Source organism: Mytilus californianus, unplaced genomic scaffold (assembly GCF_021869535.1).
Source record: "Mytilus californianus isolate M0D057914Y unplaced genomic scaffold, xbMytCali1.0.p SCAF_2, whole genome shotgun sequence".
Taxonomy (NCBI): Eukaryota; Metazoa; Mollusca; class Bivalvia; order Mytilida; family Mytilidae; genus Mytilus; species Mytilus californianus.
This window is the reverse complement of record NW_026262668.1, coordinates 60700905-60721531: the sequence shown is the minus strand read 5'-3', so window position 1 is coordinate 60721531 and position 20627 is coordinate 60700905. Positions and strand designations below refer to the sequence as shown.

Sequence of the window (20627 nt, the reverse complement as noted above, 5' to 3'; positions counted from 1 at the left end):
GTATCCTATTGGTTTTATAAAATGTGAAATACTTGACAAAATGCTTGACATGACAAGAATAATTAAAAACAAATCCCCAAGAGAAAAGTCTCTGACAAATATCTCTGATTTCATATATTAATAAAAGAGACGTAGCTATTTGTTAATGAGTCATTCACCCAACACAACAAAAGACATCTAATGTATATCCTGCGACCTTGGGAACTACTTTAGGATTCCCATGGCATATATGAGCAAACAGCGTGATTTTAGTTCAGTTTTTGTAAAGAGATATTTTGCAAATTGTAACCTTGATATGAAATCTTTTTGATTAAGTAAAAAATAAATCATCAACTTGCATAAACTTTGTAATAGGACACATCAACTGAAACAAGAGGCTCCCGAGAGCCTGTACCGCGCACCTGGTAAAAATATACTACCGGTATTTTGATATTTGGTTTACCCTTACTTCAATCAGTTATGGCTATTTATTTATAAATCATTTTTAGTGGCATTTATGTAGATATTTTTTAGATGATTTTTTTCTGTTGTTACAGTTTTGATTCACTTATTTCTTTTTTGTAGATAATTAGCAAAAAACATGTAATAATTCAAACACTTTTGCCCACCTGTCAAATTTTTCTATATCTGTAAAGGTTTTCAAGATAACAGACAAAACTTGCATTTCACCCATTTATTCTATTCTTAGCCATACCAGCAATGTTAGTTGTAGGGCAATCTTCTTTCGAGAGCAATCAGTCTTATGAGAGGTCGATTGACAATTTCGGTTATGTTGATTTATTTGTGGGTCTAACATTGCTAAATATCTTTACCATTTAAAGTTCAGCTGTACCTATCATAGTTTCTGCAAAAAACTTAATAAATATTGTCTTTCAGTGGCAATAACTCTTATAATGGATCAATTTACATTTTGGTCATTTTATTTTTTTGTAGATCTTAAATTGTTGACCATTTTTGTTGTTCAAAATTGCAATTTATCTCTAAAAGTTTTCAAGATGATACCTAAAAACATAGAAATTTCTTGAAATTTATTATTTCAGGGACAATAACTCCAAATAGGGTTGTCTGATATGTCTGAAAATTTTGTGGCAGATACATCTTAATATGCTAATCATTTTAATCCATATCAGTTTTGCTTTAACTGATTTATATTTTGAGATATATGCCAAAAGACGCATTTTACCCCTATGTTCTACTTTTGCCATGTCAGTCGTACTTCTTGATTGACAAGAATAAAAACGAAACGTTATACTAGATGCCATAAGGATCATTCAGCACAAGTTTGGCTGGAATTAGTCCAGTGGTTTCAGAGTAGAAGATCTTTGACAAAGTTTACACCGGAGGACGGACAACGGTCTCGAAGGCATGGCAAAAGCTCACATGGCCTTTTAGGTCAGATTAGCTAAAACAAAAATTAGAACTACCCACATCAATAATTGTATTGCATACCATAACTCCTTATTCCTCTGTCCTCGCTGAAATTAAAGGATGCTTTGGATATCTGTACATCACCATTTTCTGTGATTAGTATACTTCTGTTTACAATAAATATACTATCCTCTGGGAAAAGCAGGGGAAGTGAACTATCAAAAATACCTTCAACTATGTATACATTTTCGTCTGATTGTTGAATAAATTTAAAAGCATTAGATATGTTAAGTGTTGAAAGCATTGTGACATCTATGTAAAATTGATCTACAGTTACCAGTGCTGCTCTCGAGTCAACAAAAAAGTCACAAATCTTTGACTTGATAGTATCTGTGTCTGTGTGACCCCAAAAATTATAACTGGCTGAAATTGTATGAGTTCTGTTGAATTTACTTTCAACCTTGATGTAACATGGCGTAAACAGGTTGTCAATAAATTTGTTCTCAGAGAAAATGTGTTCAACTCCATCTTTAATGTCTATAAGAGAAAACATCACGCAACTTTCCACAATATTTCTGGTAAAATTCAATCTAGCATTAGATATTGTAATAAAGGAAGTTTTGCTATTACTTGACACTTGGGTGTTGTTCACAAATACATTTCCTTGGATATTGATTGGCATAATACTGTCCGGTCCATTAACGGATATTACAGCATACGAGTTCCTGAATGTATTATCAATTACCTCCAAATCTGATTTGTGTCCTAGTTTAGTGAGTCCTAATACTGGAGAGCTGCCAAGACAGTTATGGAAACTGTTGCCAATTATACTAATGCTTACCTGCCCTGAATGATAGACATCAACAGATCGGTGAAAGTTACTTCCAAATGTTGTGTTGATAACCTTAAGGACAGAATAGAAACAAGAATAACAGTACATATACACTGATTGTTGTCTATTGTTAGATAACTCGGAGTTCATAATAGTCATATTTTCTGTGTAAGAGCTTGCATACCTTCGATAGGAATAAATTCCAATTGATCCAGTATGGCCTTTAATGACGGTGTTATTAACAAAAATACTAGCAAGGCCCGTTGAACCTGAATATATACCATTATTGGAGTTACGTTCAAAAGAAGACATGTCTATATAAAGACGTGATAAAACATCACTTAATGCTCTGTTGTACCAATTACCAATCTGTATCCCATATCCAGAATTAAGACTTATATTACATTTTTTTATGAAGAGCGATGGATTTTCAATCGTTCCTAGAAATTGTATTCCATATTGATTGTAGATAAATTCTGAGTTTCTGATTTTAAACGCTGTTTCTGGAATAGACTCTTCGTTTCTTACAGTTAAATTAATACCTTCACTAACTCTCAATGCAGTATTACATGAATAGAAAGTGCCAAAATTTATATCCATGTCTTCACTGATTCCTTGTACACATATATCTCCTTGTCGTATAACTGAATGTGAAATATTCAAAGTACCTGAAATAAGATGAATTCCTAAAATAGGTATTATAAAAATAGGAGATACGGCAATATTGACCAGTAGACAACTACTAACCAGAGACCAAATGAAGTAAAAGTAGGCAATTATGCGTCCCCATATGACCTTCGACATTTTAATACAAGTGTCTCTTTTTAGAATTTACATAGGTACTATACACACAATCTATTTTTCCTACTTAACTAACAGCATTTTACACTGACTACTAGTTAGATTTTATAGAACAAATGAAAATTCCAATGATAGGAGTTAATACCCTTACTTACATTGGCACTGGACGATGCATAATAAAGAGTAGCTATGTAAATTTATTGTTCACAAGTAGAGTTTGGTTTACATTTTTTTCACAGCTACTTAAGGTCTCTTAACCTTCAACATATCTTCAACCCAATTGAATATTAATGCTGAAAATATATTTCAAATACTTTATACCGTATTCTATAACATTTCAGATCACAACATTTAAAAACTTATTGACAAAAAACGAAATAAAAAGCCTGCATTGACTACTTAATTTTGTCAGATTTTGCTCAATCATGAATGACAATTTGTGTACCAAAAAAAATCCACTATAACTGTTTTACAATGGATTTTTTTACAATGAGTATTTTTATAACACTATGTCATTTCAATGGCATTCATGGACGAAATAAATAAAAAAAAATTCATAGATGATTCAAACATTGTCTTAAAATTTCATAAGACTGGGTCAATCTACCCAACTACAACTACAGTTGTTGTAAATAAACATTGCTCCTGCAGAGAAAATACCATGAAAACGAACATAACAGTTCACCTATAAAATAAAATATTTTACATGTATTATAGTTATCAGATTGGAACACATGGAAAATATTAAAAAAATAAACCCAAATAATCATCGCTCCATCATCTCACTACTTTAAGTATACACATTCATTATTCTGTGCTAATTGTTTAACAATGTCACGATCAGTAAAACATTGGCACCAAAATATGAGCAGCCAAAGATTTCGATCAATAATCATAGCAAGATGCTCCTTAGAGCATGAATTGCTAAAATGGTTAGTATATGCCATTTTGATAGTAATTCTTACCTTCATTGCAATAAATTATGTTATTTTCGGACAATAACTCATTAAAGAGTCATCCAATGGTTTCAGCCTTATTGGCATCTTTGTCGGTCTTGTATGGCTGATAATTGTTTGCTATTCATAATTTCTATCTATCTATTTAAGTTTACAAGATCATTGGAAAAATCATAAAAATTAGTACAAAAATGTTTTTTTTAGGGCTACAACTCATATTTAGATTCATTCAATGGTGCAGTTATATTACCTTTTTTGTATATTCTGTATAACTGATTAGTTTTGATGTTTACAGTTTTTATCTATATTTCCTGGTTCTTACGATAAGTGTCCAAATCACGAAAATTCGTCAAAAAAACCTAATTTCAAGACAATAAGTTCCGTTTAAAAGATTCATCCGATGGTTTTGGTCACATTGTTTTCTTTTGTATATCGTATATTGCTGAACATTTTGCTTTTTTTTAAATTTTTATTTATCTGTTATAGTTCTTGAGATAATTGGCAAACACATCAAAATTTATGGACTTCCCCTTTTTGAATTTACCTTGGAGTATATTTGTTGTACGTTTTTTTGTCAAAATTCGTCATTTAAGGACCATAACATCTTATTTAGTCCTCCTATGGTTTCAGATATTATCAATGTTTGTTAAATTTGTATATGACGTTTTGCTTGCTTCTAATCTATCTTGACATTCTGCGCATTTTCCCCTGTCATAATTTTTCTATCTTCTTTAGTTTTTCAAGATAAAGGTCAATTAATGCGTTTTACCCTTATGTTCTATTTTAAGCCATGCTTGTTGAATGACCACAAACCTTATACAAGATGCCCTACAAATTATTTTCCACAAGTTTGGTTAAAGTTGGTTCAGTAGTTTCAGAGGAGAGGATCTTTGAAAACATTTACGAAGACGATGAACGACGGCCGACGCCAAGTAATGGCAATAGCTTAGATGACCTTATTGCCCAGGTGAGCTGAAAAACGGGGCCGACTCTATATCGGTTGTCTGTTTTAGCTGAATTACAGTTAGACAAAAGATCATTTTCCAGGTCATGAATCAAATTCGTTTTATAAGCAGAAGGAACATTTGTATAAACTCATATGGAACAAGATTGCTTTCAATTAATAAAGACTTCTAGGGATTTTCAATTTCATACTGAGAAAGAGTAGTTACTGAGGCAGTTGGGAATTTCATCTTAATTACAAATTCGTTCAGAATATTCATTTTAAAAAGTTGTGGATAGTTTCAACGATGTAGGCTAATCCAAACCACCAAGTAATTGACGAGGGTGTTTTTTAACGACCTTGGCTACCCATGAGGGTCTTGCACGGTCGGTAAGTAATCAATTTTAAGTCCATTGTAAATTTGATAATTTCAAGTAATTTTCTATGTCTTAAAGCCATATCGTCTACAAAATTTGCTCAACTAGAAGGAAACTCAAACTTAATCTGTAATTTCTGTAAGTAATATTGCTATATACCATTTTCGCGAAATTTTTTTTTTTAAGTCAGTTGACAGCCTCATCGTTTACCCCAGATTAACCTATGTTAAAGATATTAAACAAAATAAAACATTTTGAAAGTATTAACAATGATATATATTTCACATTTCCAGGTTTGGAGAAAAGTAAAAGCAGGTCCATTGTTTCTTTATAAATATTAATTGTTTAGTAAAATATATAAATGACATTAAATATCGTATTTTGCACACGTTTTTTTTTATCTATATCTAAGGACAAAATCTCCATCCTAAATTGATCAAGTGCATTGAAACTCAAACTTAATCTATAACTTATGATGATATCCCTTTAGTATCAAATTAGCTGATTCATACATTATAGAGGAAAGAGCAATATTATATTGATATAGATACAGTTTTTTTCCAAAGGCAAAAATTGAACAACAGGAAAGTAAATCAAACTTAATATGTAACTTTTTATGATTTGATTATACTAAATATTCAAGCATTTGAAAACTAGAGTCTCAAAAGAGTCTGTGTCGCTCACCTAGATCTATGAGCATCTTAAACAATAGACACCCTCCAACATTTTAGACTAGAATATAAATCATGACTAAAACCGCTTTTTTGTTAACATGTATTGCTCATCATTTATTCCGTTTAGTTTCTATCTTTCGTTTACAATCTTTGCTTAAAACACAAAGAGATTAAGACTTGTCATTTAAGGACAATTCCTCCCATAAGATAACAACTGATAATTTCATCTATGCTGACCTATTTGCAGATCTTGTCTTGCTAATAATTTTTGCTTTTATGGAATAATATTCAAAATTAAAGGCAATAACACATCAAATTGGTCAAAATCGTCATTAAAGGGCAATAACTCTTATAAGTAGTCCACTGACGATTTTTGCCATTTGACTTATTTGCAGATCTTGTTGTTTTGACTTTTTTTGTTAATTAAGATTCAATCTATCTATTTTAGTTTTCAAGATGAAACGTAAAATCGCAAAACATTTGTAAATATCGTGATTAAAGGGCAATAACTATTATAAGGAGTCGACTAATGATTTGGTCCATGTTGACTTACTTGTAGATCTTGTCGTTTTGGTCATGTTTTTCTTTTTAAAGTATCTCTCTATCTATTAATTTTTCAAGATTTTCGGCAAAAACTTAACAAAATTGGTAAAATTCGTTACTTAAAAGCAATAACTCATATAGAAGTAGTCTGACAGATTTGATGTAAACGGACAGTAGGTACATCTCAACATTTTGACCATTTCTGATAGTGTCAGATTTGTCAGAACTAAAGCGGTTTTCAGGATAGTAAACAAAACTCGCATTTTACCTCTGTGTTCTTTCTTGAGCCATGTCAGCCGAGTTGATTGGCTGGCGGGTTCCTAAAACAAAGCTTTTTTTAACTCCATACCCAAATAATGATTATGGCCAACTTTGGTTAAATGTGACCCAGTTGTTTCAAAGGAGAAAAAATCTGTTAAAGTTAACGGACCACGACGGACAATGAAGAGTCCCGACGACAGACGATGGCGGCTTCATTAGTAGGGCACATGTAAGTAGAGAGATTAAGAGATTTTTTTTTCAAAAGACATAATTCATATACAAAGATGTTTGATTTACCATTATATTAGTTTTGGAACATAAATGACATTCTTAATTCAGTTTCCATTCATTCTGATCAACCTGTGAGTTGTGAAGTGCTATTATGTCCTATGGTAAGAGATAAACAATAGGAATGCAGAGTTTTTCATCCACAATTTATTCCATCTTCAACAATTTTGAAGACAGCTAAAACTTTAGCATTATTACCTCCTGGTTTAAGTTCTAGACCTTTCCATTTGTTCTTGAAGCTTGTAAGAGGATAATCTGAACTGAACATTGCTGTTAATCCTGGAATTCCTTTCGTAATCAATGAGCCTTAAAAACACATAAAATATATTAAATTGTTACATTCAAATCGAGAAGGAGACCATCACAGGTTTCTCCAGTATAAAATTGGATGCTGTTTTTCTTATTTTTGTACACAATGCAAGTAAGTTACCATCACATTGTGCCGGATGTGGAGAAGCACTTTCTGAAAAAAAATGTGATGTTCACTTGCTTTCATTTCATATCAATTTTCAAAAACACAGCATTCCATTCTTATGTTTATATATTTCGAAAATAAAAAAAAAATATATATCATTCAAATTTTTAATTGGAAAGTAAAAGTTCGAAAAATTGTCTAGTGAGATAAAAGCATATATTAAGTCATATTGTTGAAAATGGGATATGAAAATGCCAATTTTAAAGTAGCTAGCTCGTCAGATATTTATCAAATATCAATCATTATTATACATATATAGTTTTCACAGGAATAATTAGTTATTGTTATATATATATATCAATTATTATCAAAAATGGTCAACACTATTTTTTTTTCAAATTGATGTTAATGGGCGTGTTTATCGTCCTTCACCGAAACTTTATGTCCTAAGTCAGATGGGTTTGTTAAATTAATAAAATTTGCAATTTTGGCCGGGTTGGCCAAACTTCAAGTACTCGCGATTAGTGTTTGTACTTGCCGACAAAGCCGCCAACAATTGGGCGTTTGAATGATTTTTAATACTACATGGAGGTTCCTAAGAATGAAATTATAAATTCTCCTACATTAAGGTCCGTGCGCTCTATAGAGAGTCATAAAGTAAACAATCATATCATTATAACATCTCAACTTGATGCTTCTTTTGAACATTTGAAGGTCCACACTATGTATTGGTTACCTTAACTACAAAAAACCGTAAAATATCGTTTCATCTCGTCCTCTTGTAAGTGTTCTACAACTAATCGTGTAGTGCTTATAACTAGTTCCTTAACTTCCATAATAGAACTTATAACTAACGTATGATATAAAGCATATGAAAAAAGTGGAATTAATTATTTTTAGAGTGTAAAAAAATTGTTAAATGTTTAGATAAATAATGTGCCTTTGGTGGTCCTTTTAATTTTGTTGACAGTTTTGACTTTTTATCTCTTTACACTAGACTTCAGCACAATTATATCAAACAAAGGTTTTCTTATCTAATTAAATGGTCGTTTAATAAAGCGTTGCTAATTAATTCATTTGCTGCAACATATATAAAGAGTTCTTTTGTCATGAGCAAGTTAATACTTGTATGCTTGATATACTTACTTGACGTGTGTGATGAGATAATTAAAGCTTTAATATTTTACTTTGACAACATACTTTAAAAGCAGACTTGTTCTTCTACTGTTACAAATGACAGTTTTAGGCCAAAAATTAGTCAATACCTGTCTAATTTCCATTTAATTGATTAATTTATCAATACTAACCGTTATCTTGATGATATTTTTTCGTTGAATAACTAAAAGTTCTCTTAGTATACTGCCGAATTTTACCAAAAGGATTTTACTTTAAATGAATCAAATATAAAAAGTAATGACTGTTCTTTCCTAGATTTAGATATTTTAGTTTTATACGGTAAACTCTTCACCAAAATTTAAAAAGGGACGATTTTTCGTTCCCATTTGGTTATTTTCTTTTTTTGGACGATGATTTTCCTTTGACACCATCTTACTTATTTTATGTATCCCAACTCGTTCGCTATGCCCGTGTCTGTGGTGATGTTTTGGATTTCAATGAACGAAATCCACTGTCATACAGAGTGAGAGGTTTAGCTAGCTATATTACCAGGTTTAATCCACCATTTTTCTACATAAGGAAATTCCTGTACCAAGTCAGGAATATGACAGTTGCTTTCCATTCGTTAGAAAAGTTTGAGCTTTTAATTTTGCCATTTAATAAGGGATTTTCCGTTTTGAATTTTCCTTGGAGTTCGGTATTTTTGTTATTTTACTTTTTTTCATATATATAAAGGTTTGGTCTGAAAGTTTGTCTGTTCCTGTAGAAAACCTATTAGAAAACAAAGATCTTTTAGAGTACATACATGTACAATCTAAAACTCTTTCATCTTGTAATAGTACTAAATCATTTGACTTTTCTACACTTTACACAAGTATTCCCCTTTCCAAACTAAAAGACAAATTGAAATAGTTGGTCCTGCTTTGTTCCATAAAAAAGAGTGGCCAACGTAAACATGTTTAACCCAGTCATATTCTGTATGGGCCTATCCCGATTCAGAAGCATGTAATTCCACGGTTTTCGATTAATTGTTGTTGTATATCATATTTGTTGTGTACATAAATCATGCCTTTTATTTTCTTGTAAATTTTTTTTCTATATATTTGTCATTTTGGGGCCTTTTATATGTTACTATGCGGAATGTGTTTTGCTCTTTGTTGGAGGCCGTATGGTGACTATAATTGTTAACTTCTACGTCATTTGGTCTCTGGTGGAGAGTTGGTTTTTTTTTGGCAATCATGCAACACCTTCTTTTTTTTATTAAGCGGACGGAGGGGGGGGGGGGGGAGGGGGTAGACGGGAAGCTCAACTGAAAGTAGGTATCTTGTTTGTATAATCAACTTTTCCTTAAATTTTCAACCCAGATCCCTGAAACTTCACAGGGAAGATTGCAGATATGGTGAAGATGTGCACCTACTTTTATATAATTTTGGAGGAATTTCCTCACAATTTTCAAAACTAAGGAAAGTTCTCAATTGTTTAAGAAACAATTTGCGCAACCCGGCCATTTGAGTCTTTGATCTATTTAAAAAAAAATCGTGTGCACTTATTACAAGAACAAAGAAAAAAAAACGTTGATTAATTAGGTAAGCATAGCTAATAGTTCTATACTGGGTTGCTTTATAGTTTTATACTGGGTTGCTTTAATTCTATATAAAGGGAAAGCACATGACATGTTCAAATGGTTCTTATTTCAGCCAATAAAAAATAAGAATTTGTATGAAATGAACACCTTCTGTATATATTAACTGATGCAATAGACTCTGCCCTTTCACAACCCATAGTAATGAGAAATCATAAAATGACATGACATGACTTACTAGAAAGTGTGTAAAAATAGCTGTATTTGAACTTCTTGAGTGTCGTTTCACCGTCACTTTTTGGATGAAGATCGAACTTTAATGTAAATATGTAAGTTAAAAAGGTTGCAAAACGTGTTGATCAGCCTTTTGTCATTTTTTTTTTAATTCTCGTTAAATGCCAATTCCCAAGCGTTGATAGATATTAAAAAACCACTTCCTTTTTACACTGAGCCGATTACTGGTCTGACATCACTCCTGTTTAAGTAAACGACCTCTTTAGCTTCTAAGTACCGAGCATTTCTTCCAAAGATTGCAAAACTCTGCAATGAAAACTAGTTATGACCTTAATCAGGTACAGAGATGAATTCAAACTGCAACTTAAAAAAAAAAAAACAAATAGGAGAATTGATATAGTGAAAGAGCAAAACCTATTGTATAAGCACTGTTATATTTACCAAATATCTGTATTCCTGCTTCAGGTTTTGTAAAGATAACAGATACACCTGCATGTATTTCTAGGGTTACTGATGGCCTTATTTCAATTGTTTTGTTGATGATCACTGGGCTTTGACTTGGAATCCATGCTGTGTTTGTCTACAAAAAGATATCCCTGTATAGATCTTATATATATAAAACATTTGAAAGAAACAAGTCCTTTTCACAAAACTTAGTGATGACTACATATATTGCTTTTTTGTGTTGATATGAATTATAATTGATATGGTGATTATTAAAAATTACCTGTTTACAAATTTTAATTTTTTTTAAATTCTAAGGATTTTCTTTATAAATTGAATGCCCTTAATTTATTCGTAACCTGAATTATACGGGTTTTTTTGTGTACTCATGAAATTGGTCTTCCTTCTGCTGCCTTTCCTAGTTTCATTTTTTCGGCTGACATTTGTTTCAATCACTGTACATACTGGACTCATTCTTAACACATTTCTGACAAAATTGGCATCATAAAAAGACTGCTTAATCATTAGAAATTTATAATAAGAGAAATTATCTATTTAATCATTATTTTCAACTATGACAAATGCAGGATGCATTATAAATTATAACATTGATATTTTAATGATCTGTATAAATCCGAGACACCAGGAATTATATTGTTTGAGGGTTGATACAGTGTGTGATATTGACATATCCATATGCTATACACCTTATTACGTAATTCAAGTAGATATTTTCCAAGTAACATGACGTAGTACGGATTCAGGGTTCGATAATCCTTTGCAACTGTGACTGATATCGATGATCAGACGTCATGCAGATTGGGGGTTCGATAAAATTTTGCAACCGTGAGCTAATTTTTGTTTTCACGGATGGCATCCACAGCACATTGATTGAAACACATTTATTTGACATTACACATTGCTTATCGTAATATTAATGTAGAGAAAGTGCAATCATGGGTGTTGCATTTTATTGGAAAAAAGAACATAACTGTAAAAAACTACATAATAGTGTTGTCTATCAATCAAAATCATTCAATCATTATGAAAAATTTAATAAATGTAAATATTCACACGAGTCTTTCTACAAACGAAAATAACTCCGAGGATCAAAGACTCTGCTCAAATTGGAGAGAGAACAAAAATTGATGATCACTCTTTTTGCAATGAATATTCATAAAATTAACATATCATAGCTATGTCGTGACAATTTCGCCATTACTAAATAGGTGTACAATACCTCAACATCTTTGGAAAATTGGGTAACTGATTTTATTTCATCTTGCAAATGACAACCATATAGCTCCACCTTCAAAGATGGACGTCCATAGAAGTCTGTAGGATTGAATATTATATACCTTGTCTGAAATGTTGAGGGAAAACAACTAAAATTATACAAGATACATATGTGAAAAAAATGAAGCATTTATCAAATTTTGAAGAAACAAATATTTTTCCAATCAACTTATATATCCTACTGAACAGAATGTTTGAGGTTCTATGGTGTTTTGGTAATGATAATGACAGTGCAACAATTGTGTACTAAAAAAACAAAAACAAGATTGCTAGGCCGATATAAATGTCTTCCTCCCCTGTTTATATTAGGAAGACAATTGTATGTACAGTATAGAGTTGCACAACAGAAACACAGATTACATTATAAAATGTATTTATATCTTTTGTTTTGTTGCTGTTGTTCTTGTCACGTCGAGGTAATCTGGTGTTTCTACAAAGGAAGGACTATGCATTATACTGGATTTCTATATATGAAAGGAACATTTTGAGACAAAATTGGGAACGTATCTTAACAATAATTCTGTGTAATCAAGTTGTCCAATACAATCCAACATAGAGATTATGATGCATTCACAAGGTGTCATCATTCAAAAGGCCAAACATGGTGCCATTATACATTGGAAGTACAAAAGTATAAAAATGTTCCTTAATTAGGTAGAAACAAAATAACGATAAAGTATGATAAACTCCACTTGATGGGAATAAAGGCAACAGTAGTATACCGCTGTTCGAAACTCATAAATCGATAGAGATAAAAACAAATCCGGGTTACAAACTAAAACTGAGGGAAACGCATCAAATATAAGAGGAGAACAACGACACTACAAAAACACAACATTGAAATGTAACACACACAGAAACGAACTATAATATAACAATGGCCATTTTCCTGACTTGACGACAACATCACATGACAGGACCACAATACAAATAAATAGGAGAACATATAGAACAAAGAAACACACGAATAATAGCTAACAAAAGGTACTAGGCTTAAAATTCAATACGCCAGACGTGCGTCTCGTCCACACAAGACCAACCAGTGACGCTCAGATGAAAAAAGTTTGAAAGCCAAAACAAGTACAAAGCTGAAGAGCACCGAGGACCAAAACTTCCAAAAAGTTCTCCTAACACGTCCAGGGTTTTCTGCCTGGGACAAGAACATCCTTATTATTTAGAATAATTTATAATTTTGCAAACAGTAAATTTTATAAAATGACTTTATAATAGATATACATGATAAAACCGAAGTGGGGACTAACTACAGAATACAAACGGATACATTACATAAAACAACTTAATCCAACACTTAAAAATAACCAGCCGAGTTAGCCAAAGCCTCAACGCACAAAGTGACGTCACATTTGAAATTCTAAAAAAAAAACACACAAAGTGACGTCACATTTGAATTTGTGAAAATATTTCCCAAAAATAAGATAGGATTAGGATTTATTCAAGATTAGATTGTAATACTGACATTGCATTTATTAATAACAATGAAAATGACAATACTTATTAATATCAAATTGTGGAAGTAATTAGATAATTAATTGTATTATCTATCTATGTCGGTGTTTCTTCTGAATCAAACTGTAAACCAAATATATCGTATAAATTTAGTTGAACCAAACTAAAATCTAATAAATGAAGGGGGTGATTAATTATTTTTACCATAACACACGAATATAACAGAAAAGACGTTAAGACATTTGATAAAATCCGACGAGAATAACAAATATAACATAAAAATTAAATACATGAATTTGGGAAAGAAAAGTACCGTGACACGTCTTATAGCAATGCGGTTTCACACTCAGCAAAACAGTCACAATCGGGAATAAGTCACGTTTGGTAATTAAACCATCCGAAGAGTATGAGAGATTTTTTTTGTACTTGTCAGATATGTTGCTTCAAAAGGTGGTACGATAGTCCAAAAAATGGTGAAAGTCCAATGACTCCCGTAAGATTGATCGAATCAAAATAATAATATTTCAATATGTCAACCAAATATGATAACAAGCAATCTAGCCAAATATAAGAGCTTTCTGAAAAAAAGGCCTCAGAGGAGTTGCGTTCAAAATGTGTCATTTTGTTACAACACGTTTCAATAGTCCAAAGAATGGTCAAAGTGCCATAATTCCTTAAATCAAATCGAAAATAAAATAAGGTTTGAGAATTTGATGACAAATATTTCAATCAAGTATGCATAGTTTCCACAAGACCATTTCTGCATATTGAAATGCTTCAGACGAACGGTCGGAAGGAAGAAAACTTTATCCCCTAAAGCAAGAACGGTGGGGTACAAAAAGATATCAAGTATTAACATTCATAGAAAATGTTTCATTTGTTTACAAACCAAAAAAAAAACATCTTGGATGACTGGTCACTATACCCAATAAATGTTTGAAAAAATTAATCTCAGGAAAATTCAACAAACAGTTGGTTTCCTGTAAAACTTAATGTTGCAAAATTTCAAAAATACATAATGGAAACCTTCAAGAATTTCAAATACAGACTGAGATTCTTCAAAATTATCTCTATTTCGTATTATCAAATTAAACCTGCAACCCCATATTACCACACGATGAAGTTAATAATTATCTTATTAATTTAAATAAAATAGCTTATAAATCATGTGAGATATCCTGAACACTTAATAAATAAAAGTTATATAAGATATTGTATTAAAATAAACAATATCTTATAATAAAATTAATTTTAAGATATCTAATAGAATCTATTAGATATCTTTTTATTTTATGATTTAACTTTTTTAAACAAGTAAGAAGTTGAAACTGCTGACAGATGCTCCCAAACTTTCACATGTATTGAGAGATACTTTATTCGGACCCTTGATATACATAAAACTATCTATAGGCTCTTGGTACAATTTTTATACTGCTCCGAAAGTGTATATTCGCTGTTTATAATCTTTCAACAAATATGCTTTCATATCTTTGCTAGATATTTTATAGACTTCATGAAATAATTAAATATGTATGGTGTAAAAAGTATCATAAATAAATGAAAAATGTAACTCAAGAACGGCGAAGGTGACGCCACCCAAATTCAAACTTGATCTGTGTTTGGTGGTAATAAGCATTGTGCATAAGTTTTATAACATTTAGTTGAGGCAAACTAAAGTTAGAGTGCGGAAACGGCAAATTTAGCAATTTATCTATTTATAAAGGTACATAACCCGAGAACGTTGAAAGTGACGCCATCCAAATTCAAATTAAATCTGTGTTTGGTAATATTAAGCATTGTGTATAAGTTTCATAACATTTAGTTGAGGCAAACTAAAGATAGAGAACGGAAACTAATTTTGAGATGTACGGACGTACGAACGGATGGAAGGACAAACAGACGGGCAAGGGTAAAACTTAAATACAAATCTATAAAATATCATATATATTCTATTATGGTTAGATATTTTATTAAAAGTGAATAATATGAGAAAGAGTTCCTTATATATCTTATAAAGTTTATACGATATATGTCATAAACGATATTAAATATCATTCATAAGATATCCTAAATAATTTATAACATATCTTAAAATGTCCAGAAACAATAAACTAAAAAATATCGCATAATAAAATCCTAAAATGAGTAAAGGTATTGAAAATATAAATGTAGCTATCAATGAATTTGTACAAAAATTGCACAGATCTTTCTATTTACCTCAATCACAGGATCAAAAGTAATATTGGTTTCTGAACCAGTCCTATCAAACTCTTCACCAAACACATTACTAGACAGACGAGAGTTGTAAGGAATCCATTCAAAATTGTTTTCACTGTACAAAACCCTAAAATCATTTTAGATAATTCAATGAAATACAAATACAATAATAATTACAATAATAATAAGTACAGAAAATCTTTTAGAATATTGCACCTTTGATCAACAATTTAAAAAATATTCCTAAAGGGGTTAGTAGAACTCCTTGTCTCACATATGATAACTGCTGTCAGTGTACAAATGTAATGTCGACTGCAAAAAACTTAATCATATTGCTCAGTCTTTAGTCTTCAATGTTGTGTTTTGTGTACTGTTGTTTGTCTGTTTGTCTTGTTCTTTTTTAGCCATGGCGTTGTCAGTTTATTTTCAACTTATGAGTTTGAATGTCCCTTTGATATCTTTCGCCCCTCTTTTAATACCTTTTGTCAATAAAATACGGGAGACAATTACACGTTTTTCTTCAGATGCTATTTCTTGATCATTAAGATGCTCTATTAAGTTTCGTTACATTCGATGAAGGTTGAACACAGATGTTAATGTCTATACGATTTATCCCCAAACTGTTTGCAATAGTTAACTGCAAAATACTCCATCTATTAGTGAAATACTGAAAAATTAAAAAATTAAAATATTTTCCAAATTTGGATTTAGAAGTTATTCATTAAAAAGTTTTAAAAAATTCCATGAAGGTTTGACAAAGTTCTTGATGTCTTATAAAAACGTTAACCACAGATTGAACCTAAATTTTGACGCTCACAACGCAAATGACAATAGAATGTAGGATCTCTGCATCTCGCTTCCACAACTCTCGTCGTTAGCGAGATAAAAAGTTAGCATAAAGAAAGTCTTCCTGTATTTTATACTGTTGAAATTTGTGGAAGGAGAATTAAACATTGTTTGATGTCATGTCCACATTAAATAAGCAGAAATGTCCACGTATTGGTATTGGCAACAATTTAAACCGCTTAAATCAAAAACTAGAATATAAATCTGACAGTCACTTTCAAGGAGTTGCAGGTAAACAAAGTGAAATGTTTGAAAACAACTACACTAGACAACAGAACTGATCCCTATGCTTTGCTGTCAGGGCATACAAAACTATTGGATGAATCAGTATTACGTAAAGAATTTATCATAAGAATAAAAAAAAAAGTCAAATATACTCAATTATATTTAAGTATTCATAATACTATATTCATATTTATCTACATAATTTCAATAAAGTTCTGGTATCTGACTTATTATTTTAGGTATAAGGTACGTATGCTTTCTGCAAAAATTGTCTTCAATAATCAAATAAAATTATATCGACATAGAGTGAAAATGAATAATTTTGGGGGAAAGTGTTTCTGATAGTCAATACAGCTGTTGGTTATAGTATGCATTCAATCGGTCAATATTGAAATAATAGTGATTAGTATACCTGACCTCTGTTATACAAATTTAACTTTTAACTTGAATGAACTATATATTATACCTATTTACATAAGTTGAAGTGTCCAGGTAAATTTACTCTGATCCTATCAATTTACTTCTGATAAATATACTAGTCAACAAAAGTAACGATACACAAGTTTGAACTCCAATTTATCATAAAACATGATAATTAGGAAAAACTGTTAAATTATCCAATGAAAAACATTCATTTGCAAAGCAAATACATATGATTAAAAGAATCTGACCAAATAGTAAAGTGAGAAAATACCGTGTTATTGAACACATGGGTCAAATTTATTTTGCGGAAAATGATGACAAAAGTCGGCACTTAATTTCGAAGATGAGAATTAAGTATTCAAATATCTGCAAAGGCATTCAAAATTTTGAACAGACCATGTTTAAGTTAAAAGTTTTAAGTTCTAATAGCGATTTTTGAGATAACAAAAATTGCAAAAAAAAAAATTCGCGTATTTGCCTTAAATCAATGGTTTTGATAAGAAAATAACACTCTGCAAATATTAGACCAATTGAGCAATTATTAATCTTGGCAGAGTGTATCCAACTTCCTTATATATGGAAAATACATTGCCTTGTATAGTTTCTTTTGTTGACTAATATATATTCTAATTTCACTATTGTTTTATGACTATTGTTAACATATTTAAATATAATAAAATATAAGCCATATAGACAGACAGTTAAATAAATTATTAAGAATACTATGTGCTGTTTAGGAATATTAAAATAAGAAGATGTGGTATTATTGCCAATAAGACAGCTATCCAACAGAGTCCAAATGATGCTGATGTAAGTAATTATAAGTCATTCTGTCAATTCATTTGAAAATTTATTTGAAAAAAGACCCTATTGTTGTAAACCATATGGTGACCTATAATTCTTGCGGTGGATAATTGTCTCAATGTCAATTATACTACATCGCCACACATTTATATAGAAAATCAAAATATGGGAACCCAAGTGACACTATTTCTTTATAGAGTCTCAAACATTTTCATGTTTTCAACTCTTTATCAGAAAAAAGTAAAACACTTTAAAGAGAAAGCATCCGAAAAAAAATTGTCTGTTTTCATATAATAGCGTAAGCGGTTCTTTTTTAATATATCACATAGGATAGTAGTAAATATGAAACACTTCAACTTCCCGCCATTTTGTGTGGGATGAGGCATATTGTGAAACTCTTTTACATTGAATAGCACAAAAAGTGTACTTTTCTACGTCAGCATCATTCTGCTTTCCTGTTTCCATATCATCGTAGTATCAAAAAGATTTTCTTTAATTTGAATTTGTGTAATCAATTGATTAACGTCTAAATATTGTTGAAAAATTGTTTATGCAAGTAAAAAACTCTTTCCTTGGTTGACGGCCTTTACTGACAATTTCCATAATAATAACATTCTTTTAAAGTTAGAAATTAGTCAGCTGCCTGATATGATGAGTGTGATACTGACTATGCTACAGAATTGAGATTAATTTTCCTCCGCCCAGTATTTTGGGTCGAGGTTAGAAATTAACTTGTATTTGTCTGAATCTCTATCCATGAAAACTCAGTAAAGTTTTTCTTGTTTGACTTGTGAAATGTGCAAGTCGTAAATGCGTAGAAAAAAGTAAAAATAACAAAAATACCGAACTTCCTAAGTAGCTTAGTCATTAATTCTATTCGGGCAAACAATATGCATCGATGGAAAACTCAGAAAGCAAATCTTCACCCCCCCCCCCCTCCTCAAACACTATGAAGCTTGATATCTAATCAAAATATAGATCTGTGATTCCACTTTGCTCATCGACAAGTAAACGAATTACAATATATCTGAATTTTAATCAGATTAAAACACTGGTAAATTATAAAAATTTATATTATTTTTTTTATTATGAGAATATATAAACAAAAAGATCTGTTGTTGTGTGTTGTTATGTTGCTAGCTTGTTAAATAATGCACCAGCATTTCATTTTCTTAAGTTGTTCAAGGAAAAGTACTGTTTTTGTTTGTACATCCATTTTCTTGAAAAGAGTCAGTTATTGGTATATAGTTTGATATGTTGCATTAACAAGTATCTTGTCTAAGGGACGGATAAATCTTACTTTGTGTACAAAATCACTTTGATTCAAACAAACATAATTCTCTGAAACTAAATTTGTCAAGATGCTTGATATCTTGATTGACAACATATGTGCTACGTTTGGAGGACGTGTTTTTTATCAATCAATCGGCATTCCCATGGAAACCAACTGTGCTCCTCTTCTTGCCCACTTGTTCCTTTATTCATATGAGGCTGACTTTATACAGGAGCTTCTTAGGAAGAATGAAAAGAATCTAGCATTAATCTTTAACTTTACTTTCCGCTAGAAAGATGATGTCCTCTCACTAAATAACTCAAAGTTTGGTGACAATGTTGAACGCATTTATCCCATCGAACTTGAAAGAAAGGATATAATAGATACAGTTTAGTCTGCCTCATATCTTGACTTACATATAGAAATTGACATTGAAGGGCGATTGAGAACAAAACCGTCCGACTAAATCGATAATTTCAGCTTCCCAAATGTGAATTTTCGATTTCTATGAAGCAGCATTCCAGCAGCGCCTGCATATGGAGTATATATCTCCAAGTTGATACGATATTCCAGGGCTTGTGTTTCCTATCATGATTTCGTTGATAGAGGTTTGCTGCTCACCAGAAAGCTATCAAAATAAGAGTTCCAAGTTGCGAAGTTAAACTGATTCCTTCGAAAATTTTACGGATGCCATCACGAGTTGGTTGACCGTTATTGAATATCTGTTTCACAGATGACGACGGATTTGTCCTAATCGTTGTAACCACAATCCCGTCTTCTTTTTCTACGAATGTGACCTACCGAATTAGACTTATCACAGGCTTTGTACTTACATGACCAAAACGAAGGGTGCCACATGTGGAGTAGGATCTGCTTACCGTTCACGAGCACTTGAGATCACCCTTATTTTTGGTAGGGTTCTTGTTGCTCAGTATTTAGTTTTCTGTGTTGTGTTTTGCAAACTGTTGTTTGTCTTTTGGGCTTTTTTTTTGCAATTACGTTGTCAGTGTATTTTTGACATATGAGTAAAAATGTCCCTTTGGTATCTTTCGCCTCTCTTGCATCTTACAGGGGATGAATAAACATGATGTCCTTAGATCATCTTTCAGGTAGTCTTTAAGGTCGTCTTGGTAAAAACTCTAGCAAGGCAGTTGCTTCATTGCCCTCAGAATGGAAGATGCACTACTGGTAGTGTTTATTCTAATGCCCGAAGGAATCGGAATGAGAGTAATCACGTCACAA

At 31.4% G+C, this 20627-nt stretch overlaps 1 protein-coding gene across 42 annotated transcripts in view; it reads right to left on the bottom strand.

Annotated features, from left to right (window-relative positions):
- LOC127730155 (uncharacterized) overlaps positions 1-20627 on the bottom strand; it is a 242776-nt gene that overhangs the window by 115941 nt on the left and 106208 nt on the right. The gene's annotated exons all lie outside the window — the stretch shown is intronic.